Source organism: Carassius carassius, chromosome 3, assembly GCF_963082965.1.
Source record: "Carassius carassius chromosome 3, fCarCar2.1, whole genome shotgun sequence".
NCBI classification, from domain to species: domain Eukaryota; kingdom Metazoa; phylum Chordata; class Actinopteri; order Cypriniformes; family Cyprinidae; genus Carassius; species Carassius carassius.
Genome location: NC_081757.1, coordinates 25,358,266 through 25,377,432, shown reverse-complemented (window position 1 = coordinate 25,377,432; position 19,167 = coordinate 25,358,266). Strand labels below are relative to the sequence as shown.

Below are 19,167 nucleotides of genomic sequence, written 5' to 3'. Positions count from 1 at the left end.
ACAATTTCTACAGTTCATGTCCTTGCACCAACAATCTTCAGGCTGGTGGGCCACTTTTCCACAGCGGTAACATGGTTTATCTGAGTTTGACTTGTTCTTTGAATCAGCATACACTTTGTGCACATGGGTGGATGTACTTAGTTGTTGTGCCTCTTTTGCGGCCATTTCCATTGACGTGCTTATCTCTATGGCCTTCTGTAAAGTTAAGTTACTTTCAGTTAGCAGTCATTTTTGTATAGCCTCACTTCGAAGACCACAGACAAGCATTTCATGTATGGTGTCACTCAATGATTGGCCAAACTCACAATGTTCGGACAATCGTTTCAACACAGCCACAAATTGTGAGATGGATTCATCATCCTGCTGATTTCTTTTATGGAAGCTAAATTTTTCTGCAATAATCAGTGGTTTGGGTGAATAGTGATCCTTGAGTAAGCCCACTATTTCCTCATATGATTTGTCGCCTGGTTTCTGTGGCTGAGTTAAACTGCACAGCAGATTAAACGTTTTCACACCCATGACACTTAGAAATGTTGGCACAATTGTTTCATCTTTTATTTCGTTTGCCAGCACAAAGTAGTCAAAACGTTCGGTGTAAGCACTCCACTGCTCTACTGATTCATCAAACGGTCCAATACAACCAATTAATCCAACCATGTTTTTTTTTTTTTTTTTTTTACTCCCCTCTTGTTTCAGTTCGTCAACTGTTGTGATTCCTTCCCCTTTTTTTCTGATCCGCGTTGCATCGTCAATTTCTTTATCCTGTCTTTCACTCTATTTCCTTCCAGCGAAGACAACTCGTTCCGTTCTGACTGTCGCAGCTGTTGTTTTCGGATTCGCGTGCATCCACTCACTCTCCCTCGTGGAGAATGGCGCGATCGGGGTGTGGAATCTGCGTCACGAACATCTTTAGCCTTGAATCTTCGACTAACATTCAAAATAACAAAACTTAACGTGGCACGAAGGGTCCTCATCGCCAAATATGTTATATATTCTTATACTTTATAGATATATACACAAGAGGCAGGGGGCGAGACATCGCAGGGGGTGTGGAGTGTGGACACCTTACGCCTCTTGTCCAGCGTGGCAAATGAACGGTAACAGGGAAGGAAGGAGTGACCAGACACCATGAACTTCTGCTCTATTTGACTGAAGTTCCCTCTAGATACGAGTAGGGCCATGAGGTTTAGGACTCGCCAGTGGTTGTTCTGCCCACAGCATTGGTCACTATAGATGATGAGCTTCCGTTCCTTTGCCTGGACTAGGGGAGCGAAATAGGTTTCTGCCCACTTCAAAAGACAGCTTGCCACCTCGATGGAACCTCTGTGAGCGATGCCCTCATGCCAGAGGCACATTGTAGGAGGTTTGTCAGTGCCCATCTCCTGGATACAGAGGTTGTAGTTGGCCAGCTGCCATTGATAGTACACGTTGGAGCGTGTCAAGTTTGGCGTGAACACTACCCCCTGCATGTCGATACAAATGACATGGCAGTCATCATTGGCTTTGGCCCACTCTGTGTCAGCCTGCAACTGGGTGTACGCTTTTTCGGCTTTCCGGTGGTGAAGCTCAGTTTGTGCATGCTGGCGTTATAGGGTGGCAAGGCACCCGACGCCCTATAATGCCAGCGTCCAGTGCACCATTAGATCAGGGAATGTTGTAGGGCAACTGAATGCTGACATTGGTGCAGCTTTAAAAACTAACAGGACGAGAGCATGAGGTCCTTCAAGATTTTTTTTTTTTTTTTTTACCTGTTCTTATGTTCTCCTCTGAAGTCCTCTAATGGAGACCTGACTACCTGCTCTGTTCCCTCAGACTGACTGCCTAACTTTTCTTGAATAACCTTTTCAAAAATAAGTAACTTTAAATAAATATGTTATGGACAATGTATCTAATTAAAATCATGCATGTAATAAAAAGTTAACAAACGGAAAAAGCTAGGCTGTATAAAACTTGACTGTAGGTCAGTTGAAAGACTGACATAAATGTGAGCTTACAAACAGCAAGTCTTTGGCCTCCTTGTTGCACATGGTACTTGAAGGTGTACTTCCTCACCTTGTTCTAGAAGTAAAAAGACATATTGGGATGATCAGTGATCAGGCACATGTGCAGTCTTAGTGAATTGAAGGCATGCAGTAGTATTCAATTCACTGGTTATTTCATGGGCCTACATTGTAATGCATTGCATACTGTTGACATGATATGGTCATGAATTGCTTAAGTTAGCATACCTGCTCCAAACCAGAGAGAATGATAGCCTGCTGCCTCTCATAAGAGACAGCATAAAACTCTGTGAAGAGCTGGAGTTTTCTTTGGTCTGTTAGGCTTGAACACTGCCTGGGACATGTCTCCTTGCAAGCCTTTCCCTTAACAGAAACAAAGTCAGATTAGCGTTTTTGTTTTTTTGAGCTATAAAACACTAGAGCTATTAGCAGCTATTAAGGTTACTAGCTAGAATATATAACAGCTTACACAATCAATGCATTTTTATTATTACCTTTTTAAATGTACTTATTTTTATTATTTATTAAATAACAAGTAACAAACATAGCTTAGCATACAATATTACAAAAACAAAGTGTTGCATTAAATGGTAACAGGGATCCAAAAATTATATCAAAATATTTTAAACACGTCAATGACTTTTTTTTTTCTTTTTTTTTTACCAATTTCAGTGAAGACATAAATCAATCAAATTCTACTCTAAACATCTTAAAGATTGGGGATGAATTTACATATGTTTGTTTATGTATATAAAATTCTGCCAGCAGTGTTTATAACACAATCAATGAATGGTAAAAAAAAAACATTCAAGCCTAACATTAGACGCAGCTGGGCTGGTGTTAGAGACGCACCTAAAGCGTTTCGATTCATTTATTCGTGGTTATAAGGAGTAGAGACATGTTTAAAACGTCCCCTGAATCCAAATTTTCTCAGCTTTCATATCGACCCATTCATGACTTGAACCTTTAAACAGAGTGAGCTATATGAATGAACTGTAGTAGACGACATCCAGTAGCCTACACGCCCCTCTGACTGTAACCGCTAACTTTTATGTAAATACTTTGTATACGTTTTTTCACTCACCTCTTTTGGTGGACTTTTCCTCGTTTTTGCTCTCCTCTCCGGTTCACATATGGTTTCCCAGCATCCCTCAAAGACTTCCTTGCTCTGTCCTTCCATTCATTCATGTTCGCGCTCCTTTTTTTGCCGACGTTTTGTCTATTAATGTCTGCAGCGGAAATGAAAGCAACCGGCGTCTCCATTTTTCATTAGTGGACATAAACGTTTTTTCCGCATGAGACTATTTTAAAATTTTAAATTCAGAGTTTTGGTCGCGCGAACACCTCCCAAAGTGATTCTGTATACAAAGTGGCACACATACATTGAAGTCACATGGTTATCTCAATTTTTGTTTTTTTGGACTTTTTTTGATACAGTTGTTTGTCGCATGAACACATTTAGTTAAGGTGGCAGATATGCATTTTCAGACAATGCACATGCATTTCTATTATATTCACACGTGGAATATGACCCAGGTGTCTGAAGCCACAGTTTTAAGCATGTTGTTTTATAAAGGAGATTCTGAGCCCCATTCTGGTAATGGGTCTAAATACCCACATCAACAGGGCTTAATTTGAATGACAGGCTCAATGTTTTTCTGGGTCTTGACCAGCCTTCAATACTGAAAATCTGTTAATCTGGTCAGCATGAGCCAAATAGTTACCACAGCATATGGGGAGCTTCTTCCGCCAGGGACACAGAGGAGCTAGCAAATGCTTCACAGGGTCAAACATTTGCACACGCGCACACACATAGACTCAAACACTCGAGCAAAAGCCCTGAAACTGTGTGCAAAACCTGCTCTCTAGTAGAGAACACATATATATTTCCAAATAACCCTGGTAACACGAGTTCACTTTCTTTTCTCTTGCAGTTTCAGACATGTATACATACAGATCTAAAGGTCCTTAAAGGTTCATATGAAAGATATTCTGACACTTTTGGACATGCTCATGTTTTTTTTTTCTTATTTTTTTTTTCTTTTCTTGTAGTAGAAACTTAAAGTGCACACAGATGATGCCTCATTAATGAGGGGTCTTCCCAAATTTGCTGTCAAAATTAAATGAAAGGTATAGTTCACCTTAAAATGATTGTGTCATAAATTACTCCCCTTCATGTCAAACCCCTTAGACCTTTTTTTATATTCAGAACACAAATTAAGATATGTTTGGTGAAATCCGAGAGCTTTCTGACCCTGCATATGCCAGGCTCAAAAACGTAGCAAGGACGTTGTTAAAGCTGTCTATGTGACATCATTGGTTCAACCCTAATTTTTAATGGTACTCTTTATAATGACGTGATTTGGAGGAGAAGAATTGTTGAATACAGTTGTTATTTTTTTGTTTGTGCACAAAAGGTTTTATTGTAGCTTCATAAAATTACAATTGAACCACTGTTGTCACATGGTCTATTTTAACGGTGTCCTTATTGCGACATGAGGGTGAGTAATGAATGACAGAATTTTCATTTTTGGGTGAACTATCCCTTTAAGCTATATTACAGGTAGTGTAGGTGGTTTCGGAAAGGCTAGCAATAGCAAGTTAGCTTTGATAGCAAGATCCCCACCCTCCACTCTGCAAAGCCACACACATGAACGTGCTCAGGCAGGGCAGAGACTAAACTGCGACATGCCATTGGTTGAGGATAAAGTGCTCACGTGTGTATATGTGTGTGTGTGTATATATATATATATATACATATATATATATATATATATATATATATATATATTAAAGACATATCACATTCATTAGCAGATATTTATGTCCAGAGCTCCTTATAAATGTGGAACATCACACTCAAATGTTTTTCTTACTTTATTAAATGTTGCACAGATATTTTGGTTTTAAGGCCCAAACTCCTCTATAAAGATACTGTTGACCCACATTCAAATCAAAGGATGTGCGTAAATAAGCATCCAGATAGTTCTGGAAACATTGACTTTTACTTTTATAAAAGTATTTTTGTGTATTTATTTATTTATTTTTTTAGAGTAGTCCTAGTTTTTTTTTTTTTTTTTTTTTTTAAATAGTCCAAGAACACACCGTGTTCAGCTGCACTGTTATTTTTAGAGTTAATAGGAAGGGTTAGAGGTTTAATGGTTGTCCTCACGACAGGGAGGAGAGGGACTGGATCATCAGAGAGAGAGAGAGAGAAAAGGAGAGGAGGAGAGAGCTGCTGGTATTTGCGGTTGGTAGGTAATGTTTCGATTTGTCCTCTATCCAAGGGATGAAGATAAAGCATGTGTTAAGATTGACAGCTATGGAAAGAGAAAACTATTTAAAATAATTGAATGAAAGCTAGAGTAAATTAATATTTAATGCAACAATGTAGCAAATATAGACAGGCCCGTAGCTGGCTATGAGGTCACTGAGGTTCGGACCTCAGTAAATGTTTCATGTTCAAAAATAAAATTTGTTCTCCGAATGACTAATTTGCTGTTAAACTGCTCATATGAATGTCTGCATGTATAATTCAGATTAATTTCGAATGTTTAGCGTCAGTGGTAGAAAAATGATCGCTGGTGGAGTGAACGAGGCTTGAGAGAGTTGTGAGTGAGGCACATTGCCAGAATCAGATATTATAAGTCGGGTTTTATTATTATTTTTATTATTTTATTTTTTTACTTGTCTTTTCACTTAATTGGACACTTTAGAAATGTAATTTAGTTGCGGTTTAGGGTCAGCAATATCTTTATCTTGTCTAATTTGCAAAATATTTGAAATAATTTTGGTTTATTTATTTATAGGTTTCTGTTTACTTTAAAAGCAATATCTGGAAACATTGCAAAGCTGGCATTTAAACTGCTAGTAATCAAAAAGGTCTATGGACAGGTTATTGCTGACAAGATGCGACATTCGGTAAGAGAAATGAAAAAAAGAAAACCATTCATGATACTATCCATCAGAAATGCTGTCAAAATCTGTAGGATTTAACACCAGTGCAGAGATCTGTAGAACAAGTAGGTTACAGAATTAAAAGAAATACACAAACACTGACCATGAAGAAGTCTATGCTAAGTCATTGAGTATAGTGGTTTTCACAAATCATGCTATATAAACATTCAGCGCACTAGACAAAGATATCAGGTATCAATAAAATCTATGACAGCATTATGTATGGTTGCATGAATAATAAACAACTGATAAAATTATCCCCGAACCCGGTGGTGGACACCGGAAGTAAGGGATGCCGTCAAGCTGAAGAAGGAGTCCTATCGGCCTGGTTGGCTTGTGGGACTCCTGAGGCAGCTGACAGGTACCGGCAGGCCAAGCGGACTACAGCCCGGGTGGTTGTGGAGGCAAAAACTCGGGCCTGGGAGGAGTTCGGTGAGGCCATGGAGAAGGACTATCGGTCAGCCTCGAAGAGATTCTGGCAAACCGTCCGGCGCCTCAGGAGAGGGAAGCAGTGCCCTACCAACGCTGTTTACAGTAAAGGTGGGGAGCTGTTGACCTCAACTGGGGATGTCGTTGGACGGTGGAAGGAATACTTCGAGGATCTCCTCAATCCCGCTGTCACGTCTTCCATTGAGGAAGCAGAGGCTGAGGGCTCAGATGTGGACTCGTCCATCACCCAAGCTGAAGTCACCGAGGTAGTCAAGAAACTCCTCGGTGGCAAGGCACCGGGGGTGGATGAGATCCGTCCTGAGTACCTCAAGTCTCTGGATGTTGTGGGGCTGTTTTGGCTGACACGCCTCTGCAGCATCGCGTGGCAGTCGGGGACGGTGCCTCTGGGATGGCAGACCGGGGTGGTGGTCCCTCTTTTTAAGAAGGGGGACCGGAGGGTGTGTTCCAACTACAGGGGGATCACACTTCTCAGCCTCCCTGGGAAAGTCTATGCCAGGGTACTGGAGAGGAGAATCCGGCCGATAGTAGAACCTCGGATTCAGGAGGAACAGTGTGGTTTTCGTCCAGGCCGTGGAACACTGGACCAGCTCTATACCCTCTACAGGGTGCTGGAGGGTTCATGGGAGTTTGCCCAACCAGTCCACATGTGCTTTGTGGATTTGGAGAAGGCATTCGACTGTGTCCCTCGCGGCGGCCTGTGGAGGGTGCTCCGGGAGTATGGGGTCCGGGGCCCTTTGCTAAGGGCTATCCGGTCCCTGTACGACCGGAGCAGGAGCTTGGTTCGTATTGCCAGCAGTAAGTCAGACTTGTTCCCGGTGCGTGTTGGACTCCGGCAGGGCTGCCCTTTGTCGCCGGTTCTGTTCATGATTTTTATGGACAGAATTTCTAGGCGCAGCCAGGGGCCGGAGGGGGTCAGGTTTGGTGACAACACGATTTCGTCTCTGCTCTTTGCGGATGATGTTGTCGTGTTGGCCTCATCAAGCCAGGACCTTCAGCATGCACTGGGACGGTTTGCAGCCGAGTGTGAAGCGGCTGGGATGAGAATCAGCACCTCCAAATCCGAGGCCATGGTCCTCAGTCGGAAAAGGGTGGCTTGCCCACTTCAGGTTGGTGGAGAGTTCCTGCCTCAAGTGGAGGAGTTTAAGTATCTTGGGGTCTTGTTCACGAGTGAGGGAAGGATGGAACGGGAGATTGACAGACGGATCGGTGCAGCTTCTGCAGTAATGCGGTCGATGTACCGGTCTGTCGTGGTGAAGAAAGAGCTGAGCCGCAAGGCGAAGCTCTCGATTTACCGGTCAATCTACGTTCCTACTCTCACCTATGGTCATGAGCTTTGGGTCATGACCGAAAGGACAAGATCCCGGATACAGGCGGCCGAAATGAGCTTTCTCCGCAGGGTGGCTGGGCGATCCCTTAGAGATAGGGTGAGAAGCTCAGTCACCCGGGAGGAGCTCAGAGTAGAGCTGCTGCTCCTCCACATCGAGAGGGGTCAGCTGAGGTGGCTCGGGCATCTGTTCCGGATGCCTCCTGGACGCCTTCCCGGGAAGGTGTTCCGGGCGCGTCCCACTGGGAGGAGACCCCGGGGAAGACCTAGGACACGCTGGAGAGACTATGTCTCCCGGCTGGCCTGGGAACGCCTCGGTGTCCCCCCAGAAGAGCTGGAGGAAGTGTCTAGGGAGAGGGAAGTCTGGGGTTCTCTGCTTAGACTGCTGCCCCCGCGACTCGGCCCCGGATAAGCGGAAGAAGATGGATGGATGGATGGATGATAAAATTATCCACCCCATAAATATAGTAAAGTATTAATACATTTTGATGCAATAAATAGGATAATTAAAAAATGATCATCCCTCCAAAACAGAGAAAGCATCTTTCACAAACATCTACATTTCTGTCTCTTTTAAAGTGTTAATAGTGTGTATAATTAGTTGTATTTATAGGGGTTATTATAGCACAATTCTATAATAAGGGCTTATTATAAAAAAAAAAAAAAAAAAAAAAAAAAAAAAAAAAAAACATGACTTCACTAATTTTCAAAGACTGGCTATGGCCATGAATATAGAAATGCCTTGCAAATTCAGAGGGAATAATTGCTACAGCTACAACTACTTAATAAGAAGAAGTCTTCATTCTGCAGCAGGAGTCACAAAAGCTCTTCACTATGGACCTCATTTTGTAATCTAAGCATACATTTAGCCATTATAAAATTATGTGGGAGTTCTGTGTAGGCTTTATGGTTTTCTTACAGTCACCCAGGGCTCACTATAGAATGTCTGTGACACAAAAAGAATAAGAGGTGTGTTACAGTACAGATATGCATGTACCAGCAAGCTCCAGACATGCCGGGTTACCTTAAGTGGAACAAAATCAGATGTAGCAGATGAAAAGTGCACTGTGGCATGTCTCAGAACATTGGTGTTAGAACGTTTGAACGGTGGCAGCTCCAGTTAATCACGTCTGTGAAAGCAGGTGTGAATTGAAGTCATCCAGTATTCTGCAGTGTTGTGTTCATGCTTGATTCAGGGAGCGCTTGGAGTTTTCTCTTTTTGCTCCCTGGTGATTTGAGAGCAGTTTATGTCAAACATTCTACATTTTGGAAGTATTTGCGGTCTTTTTCTTGGATCAGTGAACTCAGTTTAGAAATTACATGTAGTGATTCAGTCAAAGAATTGTTCTAGGGCTGCTATTGGCAATTTAGTTACTGACCATGAGAATATAATGAAATGATTGCAAATAGAATGCTAGTAAGCACATTAATTACCTCTGATCTCCATTATTTCTGTGGTCAATAAAACCGACAATGAATTCACATTGTTTCTCTGATCCGTCGTTTGTTCTGTGCCTGTTGTGAAAGAAATTGGTCTTAGAAATGCTGTGGCTAACAACAGCCCCCACCAACACACACAATAATCACAAGTATTTGACTTCTTGTTTGCATCAGTTGTCTGGTTTCCCTAACAACCGTCGCACTGACTGAGTTAAATTGCCATTGGGAGAAAAAAAAAAGTATTTCTAATGTTGAGGGCTGGCTTTGTGATTTCTTCCTCTGAGGAAGATGCATCACATAACATTGTGTTTGCAAATAAAAAATTGCATATATACATAGAAATATTCTGAGAAGTATTAATATTTAACAAGGAATGGTAAACGGATAGATCACACAAAATAAAAAATGAGGTCATTTATTCACCCTCATGTTGCTTCAAACTTGTGTGATGACGATCTGTTGAATGGAAGCATGTCTATCATGTTTACACAGAAAAACAATTAAAGTGGAAAGCAAAAATGTGGCAAATTCACATGACCAACCTGAACCTCTTGTGAATTCTGTGTGGAAATCTTTCACCCTCACACAGAATTTCCAGTCTTATAGAATCCTGTTGAAAAGACTTAATGTCACCCACAACCATTCATTGAACAACAGTAAATGTGACCCATTCTTTGCAGTCTGCATTTTAAAAGGAAATATAGGTTGCTTCAGACATACTGAAATCAAACCTTTAAAGCACATGTAAATAGACCCAATCTGTGCATACACAAACAGACACATGCAGCTCATCCAAATTCCCTTCAATGCCTATTGAGAAGTGAATAAAGCTCTATGACAGAATGCCATGGCCCCATCATCTCTTCACTCTCGATCTCTCTATTCCTCACTCCTCAGGGAGACACTCTCACTATTGGTAATTGGGAGATCATGCTGTACACAGCCTATATTCTACAGCTCCTCTTAAATTAGCCTTGTGTCACTGCGTTTATGCCCTGGACTCAAGATTGAATGTGTGTGTGTGTGTGTGTGCGTGGTTATGTAAGGATCTGTTTATATGCTTATCATGCTTGTGTAAGCAATGCTTCTGACCGTGTGTGGTTTGTATGTGTGTGTGTTAGGCAGGCAGGACATACACTCGAATAGCCGGATAGCTTAATTATCAGAAGGCAACTACAGTAGGTAGAGATCCAACTCTATTTCATCAGTCTGTCTACAATCTTGGCCCATCTTGGCATTATTTTCTCTTTCTTTTCTTTTCCCACCATTTCATCTGCTCTGCTTAGGACTGTTCTGTGATTAGTTTGTATCCAATCTGGCTCTCTGTGATATAGGAGACTGTGAGTGTGGCGGCCAAGTCTTCTAATTTCCAGACTTAATCAAACAGACAAATGGGAGGATAGCAGGCAGCCTGTGACCTTTCCAAGATGGCATCCTCGCCTCGGCTCTCGAGCAAGATAGTTGCCAGCCAGCTCCTCTCTTAATAATGCTGACAAATGCAACTGCGTCTGTGATTTCGGTACCATTTCCTGTCCGCATCTAATAGGCCACGTGGCCCTGAATCGCTGGAGCCTGTGATGAGTGCTAACTCTTCCGTGCCTCTGAGTTGCCCGCTATGGCTAATGTTATGACACTGACATTCATCATAAGGATCTGTGATATTTGTGTGTGTTTGGAGGGAGTGTGTGGAAGCTGACGGCATATCCTGAGATTTGGCCCTGGCGAGCCCTAGCTGAAAGTGATGCAACGTTAGCAGGCTAGCAGCTTTTTGTGGTGTAGTTTCACAGCATCAGTCTGTTTTGAAGTGTTGAGAAAGGGTGGATTTAGAGAATGGATCTTGTTGAATATGGGTAAACAGTAACATCACACATCAAACCAAAAGGATTTTTTTTTTTTTTTTTTTACATCGGATTTCATCCACTTGCATGTGTGTCTCTAAAGCTGATACATATCTCATTCAATTTGTTATTTCATAATATTTTATTTTTAATATCCGCTGTGACAGCCTGCAGATAGTATTTTTTTTAAGGCGAGACACTGAGTAAAAAACGAACAAACACCTAAAACTAATAGTTATCGCCTCACTGACACAGTTGATTCATTACATTGATTATTTTAAACATTTTTTTGTTTTTGTTTTACATGTTTTCTAAAATGTTAGGTTTAAAAATGCAAATGGAGCATTATTTCATGAAATATGCGCTAATTTGCATAAATTTCTAGTACAACAATCTGAACACTGGATGTGTTTCAAAATTCTTGTTTATTTTTTCTGACATATTAGTCAAATGTTTTTACAGAGGGAATTTTAGGTATCTCATTTTTGTCACTTCATGATTCAGAACATACTCAGACAATTTTTGTGGGAATAAAATGTTGTATATAATTAAGCAAATTATATATATGACCAAATACCTCTGTAAAAACCTTCAGGATGTAGACAGGAATACAAATATAAAGTGGAGATTTATAGCTCAGTGTAGGAGAAAAAAAACTCATTTTGAGAAAACAGCCTTTAAAAATATGCATTGCAATTTGAAATCTATTGGCAAAAATAGATAAAGTGCTATAAAAGAAACAGTTAACAGTGTCTTTTGGATGTTTTTTTTCCACTAGTCTGAGAAAAAAAAAAAAAAGAAAACCTGAAAAAACCCAAAATCTCAAACTTGACAGGGGCATGAAAAACAAAAATAAATAAATAAATAAAACAGTGTTTTTGCCTGAAGTGTCTCCCCTTAACAATTTAATGAAGTAATTTCAGTAAATGAACAAATGAAAGATATCAAGCTATGTGTATTGCATATATGTATAAAGAAGAATAAAGAGAGTCGTTATAAAAGAGGTGAAACAGACCTTTCACTGAAGCACTCGAGGATGTTTTTTAAACATGAAGGACATGATTGGGAATTAATTATTTCTGTAATGTGCAGAATTTGTGGAATGCCACGGTATAAATGGTGAATGTGATAACAGGAAATAATCATATGCATGAGAATGTTATGAATAAAAGTACAGTACACTCCATAGGCCCTTTAAATGTAAATATTTACTTTTTAAAACAGATTTAAGACATAAGATATTTACAGTAAATGCAAAGGATTTAATGTGTGTAAATCATGGGAATTTCCATTGGATAATTATTTGCTTTCTTGACTGAGCATCTGAGGGTGCACAAAAAATAAAAATATTGAGAAAATTATCTCAAAATAAAGTTCTTAGCAATGCATATTATTACTAATCAAAAATTGAGTTTTGATGTATTTATGGTATGATATTTGCAAAATATCCTCATGGAACATGATCTTTACTTAATATCCTGATGATTTTTAGCATAAAAGAAAAATTTATAATTTTGACCCATAAAATATATTGTTGGCTATTACTACAAATATCCTGTGCTACTTATGACTAATTTTATGGTCCAGGGTCACATATAGGTAATGCGTTCTCCCACCCTGGTCCACAAAATATCTTAAATACAATGAGATAAATCCAATTAATTTTGTGATGTATACATTTCTATCCAGGTGGCATTTCAAAAATTGTCTACCTCTCTTGAATTTTAATTCTGCTACTTTGCATTCAAATTCACATTACAGATCTGCTTGCTAGCTCAGTTCAATTTTAATTCAAATTTGACATTTTCCATTCAGTTCATGTTAATCATTTGTTAGCACTCTGAAGTTCTGACTGTGCTGACCAACGTAGTGCATCTTGGCATACTATTAATGTAAATGCATTCGTTTAAGTCTTAATGGATTTTAAGCAGATCTGATGTATGTTTCTGTGGATGTGTGTTTTAATAAGTGTTGATGGTAGTTCTTGTTTATTTGTGTCTGCTTTTGTTGCACTCTGCAACAATGCTCTATCTTTATGCAGTTGTGCTTCAATTGAAGAGGCCATTAACACATGTGGTCTGCCTTCTCTGAATGCCTCTATACACTCTATGACTCTGTCTCGCCTTTTCATTTCTCGTTCTTGTTTCAGTTCGCATTTCTATACTTTTCATTTGCCTGTGGGGATTTTGAGCTTGTATATGTAGTAACAGAACCACATAAGTAAAGTAGAATAACCACATAAATTCTGCACAAACTGTTCTCTCTCGCCTCTCATTCTCCTGGTAGGCCTACTCTTAAGAGACTAAAATTAGAGCAATTCACAAGGCTGCCTCAGTTCAGCATAGACATCATTTTTCGAGAGCTCTTAAGGAACTTTTATAATATCCCTTTGAAGAAAAACAGACTTATGTCCATATGCACCAGAATACTGAACACAGTTTGTGTAGTTTAGGGCTTGCTCGAAATACCCTTGTCGTTCATGTAGAAGAACATGGACAATATATCTGCTCACATGCTAAGTAGTCAATATTTATAGCTGGCTGTCTTGCACCAGCAGGCTCCCAGAGTGCTCTAATCGTAGATTAATGACCATGTGGCATAGGAATGTGAAGTTCATTAGCATGCCTTTCTCTCTCACTCTCTCGCTCTCTTGCTCTCTCTTACTGGGGAACAGGATTTCAGGATGCTGGGTTCTATAGATCAGCTCACCTCAGCCCTTGGTAATCAGAGCATAGGATATGGAGTAATCTAGGGAGCTACTGCTGAGCTCTCGATCTTACAGCCTCACCTCAGGCAGTGTGAACACACACACACACACACACACACACACACACACACACACACACACACACACACACACACACACACACACACACACACACACAAAGTCTCAGTTCACTGAAGAACAGCCAGCACATGCATTTTAAAATATATAGTGTACAGCAACTTCTGATATTGCTTTATCCATTATTTTTACCTTATTGTGTAATAGTGATGGTAGTTACAGAAGTTGCAGTAGTACTGTACATTTGTGCAATTTCTGAAGGAAATGTGAGTGATGCTGATGTGATGCTCAGCTTGTGGGCAGTTGCCAGGGTGTCACTATGTGACTGCTACCATGTTCTGAGGAGGTTTTAGGGGTTTTATGTTTATGCGCTGAAGCCTGCACTGAAGTAGTGATGCACCGAAGTCTCTGCCTGGATGTAAATAATAATGTTGAATTAATTTGAGTAATTTAGAATCAAAAGTGACAAAGTCTTATTGTTTTTATTAGATGACAGGTGTGTTACAAATAATGTTTAATGATGTTTTGTTCATGCATCAGATCGAGATGCACTAATTTGCACTAATCACTGTTATGGTCATTTATTTCAGACCACCCCAAATATATATCCACACTAGAATCTGTTTGAAGGTTTTGTATAAATCTGTGTTTTTTTGTTTTTTTTTTCCCATTTTATCCTTCCACAGTAGAAATTGTATCTCTGTTCACGTAGAAAAGTCCTAAAACACCTTTGCTCAACAAGCCACATGATTTGTCAACATTTATGTCCATAGTGCAAGTGGTTCTAATTATGAGCCAAAGTTTAATATGTGAGCTTAGAGGTTTATTCAGATCACTTAATGTAAGTATTACAGATAACAGTAGAAATAGAGATGTTTGCCTTACCGCTAATAGTATACGCACCACTTACAGTAGTAGCAGTAGTTTGAAAAACACTACTAATAGTAGTCGTAGCAGATATACAGTTCATTTTTTTAATGGTAATTTACTTACACTGATAACTCATCAACACAAATCCACACTCTTGTGAAGCAAACTAACACTTTGGCACCCTGTTGTTTTACTGTTGCCAAAACTGATATGCAGCATTGGGTTAAATGCTCCTCTCGGTGAAGCTAGACTTTTTTTTTTTTGTACTTTTAAATAAGTTAAATGCTCCTAGGAACATGAGCTTTTATTAGCTGAATTTGCATATGAGGTGCATATTTGTTAGATTTGCAATAGAAGCACGGCTGGGTGTTGGTGGGTGGTGCTGGATGTGGGCTTCTGAGTTTTAAACCTTCAGAAAAAAAAAAAAAAAACCTTGTATGTTTTTGTATTGCTTTGTCTTTCCCACAACGTATGTTTTAATGCCCAGTAATTTTGTCACTAATAAAAGTGTTGTCTGCTCTTTATATCAGAAATAGTAGTTTTTTGTAATTTATTCTGCAACAAACTGAACCCTCGTTTAAAATTATTGCAAAGCCTTCCGTTCCGTTTTGTTGACAGAGATGTGCTGCATCCAGATTTGTTAAGAACCAAGTATTTCAAGCACAAATGAAAAAAACAACAACAAATGTTTATCAAAGTGCAATACAATGTAAAAAGTAGTGCTGTCAAACGATTAATCGTGATTATTCTCATTCAAAATAAGTGTTTGTATACATAATAGTGTACTGTATTTATTATGTATATTTATTGTATATATTAGTACACACACACATGCATGTATATATTTTAGAAAAATATGTTGTTTATATATTAAATATATTTATAAATAATATAAATTATATAAATATTTTCTAAACCTATTCATGCCTCTGTGTGTATTTATATATCCATAAGAAGTATATACAGTATGCCCACATATAATATGTAAAAAAAAAAAATGTTGGATTCGATTTTAATTTTAATCGCGATTAATCATTTGACAGCACTAGTAAAAAGTAAAAACGCACATTTTTAGACATGATCAAGAGTTGATGTAAAACGATAGCTCATTCCAGAGCCTAGGTCCTTAAACATAAAAAGTTTTATCACCTTTTAAATTTAAATGAGTCAAAGGGACAATAAAGTGTAACTGTGTAAAGACCTTGAAGGTCTAGACGTCTGTTGTATTGACATGAGTCCGGAAAAATAAGAAGGTGCCAAATCATGTAAGCTATTGTACACAAATAACAAAAGCTTTGACATTAAATCTCTAGGAAACTGGTAGCCAGTGAAGTGAATCTAGCATGGGAAAGCCATTATTCCGGTCTTCAGTGTCACATGATCCTTCAGAAATTGTTCTAATATGCTAATTTGGTGCTCAAGAAACATTTCTTTTATGTTGAAAACAGTTATGTAGCTTATATTTTTGAGGATTTCGTAATACTTTTTTTTTTCCTTAAGATGAGACTAATGAGGATGAGACTAATGTTAGTGGGACATTTTTAGTGTAAGCTACAGTTATTTAATGAAAGGATAACTACTCTGACATCCACAGGAATCTAGGCTAAGGACTGAATGTAGATGTATGGATAAATATGATAGTTTAAATATCAAACAACTGTTATACTTTTTTTCTATTGAACTCAGCATCATGTAGTTAAAAAGCAACTTGTATACAACAAACTAAAGGCCAATATACTCATTTGAAAGCTATGAAATATTCAAGAAGCCAAAAGCTGCATTTTCCTATCCGTTTCATTAGTGCTAGTCTTTGATATGGTCAGATGGTCCCATAATTGCTTTCTGTGTCAGGCCGACACGACACTCCGTCCTCGTACTTGTAATTTAATCATCGCTCACCAACACAAAGCAGAGAAAACAGTTTAAAAGTGCATATCTCTAATATAAAGGGACTGTCCACCGAGAGCAGTGGCTCTGTTCCGTGTCAGAGTTCCTCAAGCATCCGGCATGGATATTTTTACTTCGGTTGTTAAGGGGGAAAATAAGCTGTCGCAAGAAGTTTTCAGGCTAATGATACTTGAGGATTTTGCTTATGCAAGTACGGCAGATTATCATCAACTCAAGGACCTCGGAGAGCCTGACGGAGGATATGAATTCAATCTCTTCTCTCCATTATACCCAAATTCCTCACAGTTGCAGTGTGCGCTGGGAGTTTTGTTTTGCTCTGCTTTTTTGTTGTTCCTATTATGGAAGAGCTGGGATTGGACTGTCTGTAGAGAGAGTCTTTGATTGATATTTCTATCAAGCACAAATGAAACTACAAATTTTTGAAAGTACAGCCTGTTTTGACAGTCGATGTTCCTCATAAGCACTATTGATATCTGTCTCGTATAATTTGTTCCTCTCTATCCCTGCACGTATCATTTTCGGCATCTCCCATCAGGCTTTTGCAGCCTGATGCTTATATTTTTGCACTCTCTTTAAACCTCTTGAGTTTAATAAACGTGTACAAACATCCTCTCAAGAAATACAACCCTTGTTTTGGAGAGTTGCTTCAAGGACGTCAATATGCATCACCTCAATTCATCTGAGAGGAAACGAGATGATGCCGAAAGACAGCGATGCCAGTTGGAAATTACACAGGATATTGGGTGTAACCTCAGATTTTTCTGCCCTCCTCCCACTCCTCATTGGGCTTCGCCTATCCTGGAGGAGTCAGAACGCATTGCCAATTCTCAGTATTTGCATCGTCCTCACGCTCTCTACATACTCACTTGGCTTTGAGTCAAGTGTTGTTTAGTAATACACTCTCCTTTTTGTTGGCAAGCTGAAAGGGGGGTGAAAATGAAAAGAGGGAGTTTTTGTGATTCCTGTTCCAAAAGCAAATTTTAGATTAATAACAAAAATTACCTAGAGCCTGTGGTGAACAATAAAGCTTTTGAATGAGGCGCAGGTGTGGCGAGAAGTAGATTGACACAGCAGGGTTTGACCATGCTCTGCGGCGAACGCTGCATCTATTCTCTTTATTCTATCACTCCTCGCATTAGGTCTCAATCAGTCAACTCTCTTCACACACAAACCTTGCAAGCTCACTGACTGCCCATATCTGCTTCACTCAGGCGTCTAAGGGAGCTGTTTGTTTCTTCTAAACTCCAGCAAGGAAAAGATCCTTGTGTCCTGTGAGCTCTTTGTGATAGGAGCTGCTTATGTTCGTGTATAGATGTTGAGTGGCCCTTCAGGCGGTTTGACCTTTGTACTGTTGTGGTCTGGAACCTCTCGGCTCTCTGCTTTGAGCGGAGTCCGTGCAGCACTTGAGGGAAGATCATAAAACATGCATGCTTTCAGATGTTCTTTTAGTCTTGTGTTAGGAACTGATAAAAATCTTCTGTCTCTGTGCATGTTATTTGCTGTCCCTCCTGCTCTAGGTGTAGTTTACTGTATAAGCATGCTGCCTGTCATCTATTCATCCGTTGCATGCTATATTTACATTACATTAATGCATCTGGCAGATGCTATTATCCAAAGCAACTTACATTGGATTCAAGGTATACATTTTTTATAAGTTCATGCATTCTCTATGAATCAAACCGATGACCTTGGTGTTGCTGCTGGCATGCTCTACTGTTTGAGCTACAGGGAATTTGACTTAAGGGGGTCACACTGGATGAGAAGATACAACTACAACTGCACATCTACAACTGGTCAAAGTTTTTTTGAATACTCGTAAGGCTGTGCTACGTCTATTTTTCCTGCGCCAAACTTAGCAATAAACAAATTCACTATAAAATGTTTCTCAAAACTGTTCAAAGTAGGCTTTTACTAAGCAAATCAAGAAATTAATTACTCACCCACTGCTTTAAAACATACTGTTGGAGATGTTCAAATTATATGCACAGTGGCAGGCACAAAAAAAAACTTTTTTTAGTAAATATTACTGAAAACAGACCATTAGGCATTGTATATTCTAAAATGTGTTTGGCTTGGTTCAGAGTAAATTAAATTACAGTTTGTTAAGTGACACATTTTGTTTGCAAACGAGATTGGGGAAGGGATTAGTATATTTGATTTGAGTTGATTAATTTATATAAAAGATGATTTAAAATCTTATTAAAATACATACATTATTCATATTTACTATTAAGTTGAAAATATTGTTTAAATACATATAGGTGTGTGTATGTATGTATGAATGTGTGTATGTGTGTGTGTTTGTGTGTGTGTGTGTGTGTGTGTGTGTGTGTGTGTGTGTGTGTGTGTGTGTGTGTGTGTGTGTGTGTGTGTGTGATTTATTCTTGTGCTGGTAAAGCTAAATTTTCATCAGCCATTACTCCAGTCTTCAGTGTCATAAAACCCTTCAGAAATCATTTTAATATGCAGATTTTGTGCTCAGGAAACATTTGTTGTGATGTTGAAGCGTCAAGATGCTTTGATGAATAGTGTTTCATTTATTTATTTATTTGATGGAAATCATTTGTAACATAGTAAATGTCTTTACCGATATTT

General features: G+C 39.2%; 1 protein-coding gene across 1 annotated transcript in view; it reads left to right on the top strand.

The window, feature by feature from the left end:
• Positions 1-19,167, top strand: part of si:ch211-186j3.6 (neural-cadherin) — a 266,160-nt gene that overhangs the window by 9,918 nt on the left and 237,075 nt on the right. The window lies entirely within an intron of this gene.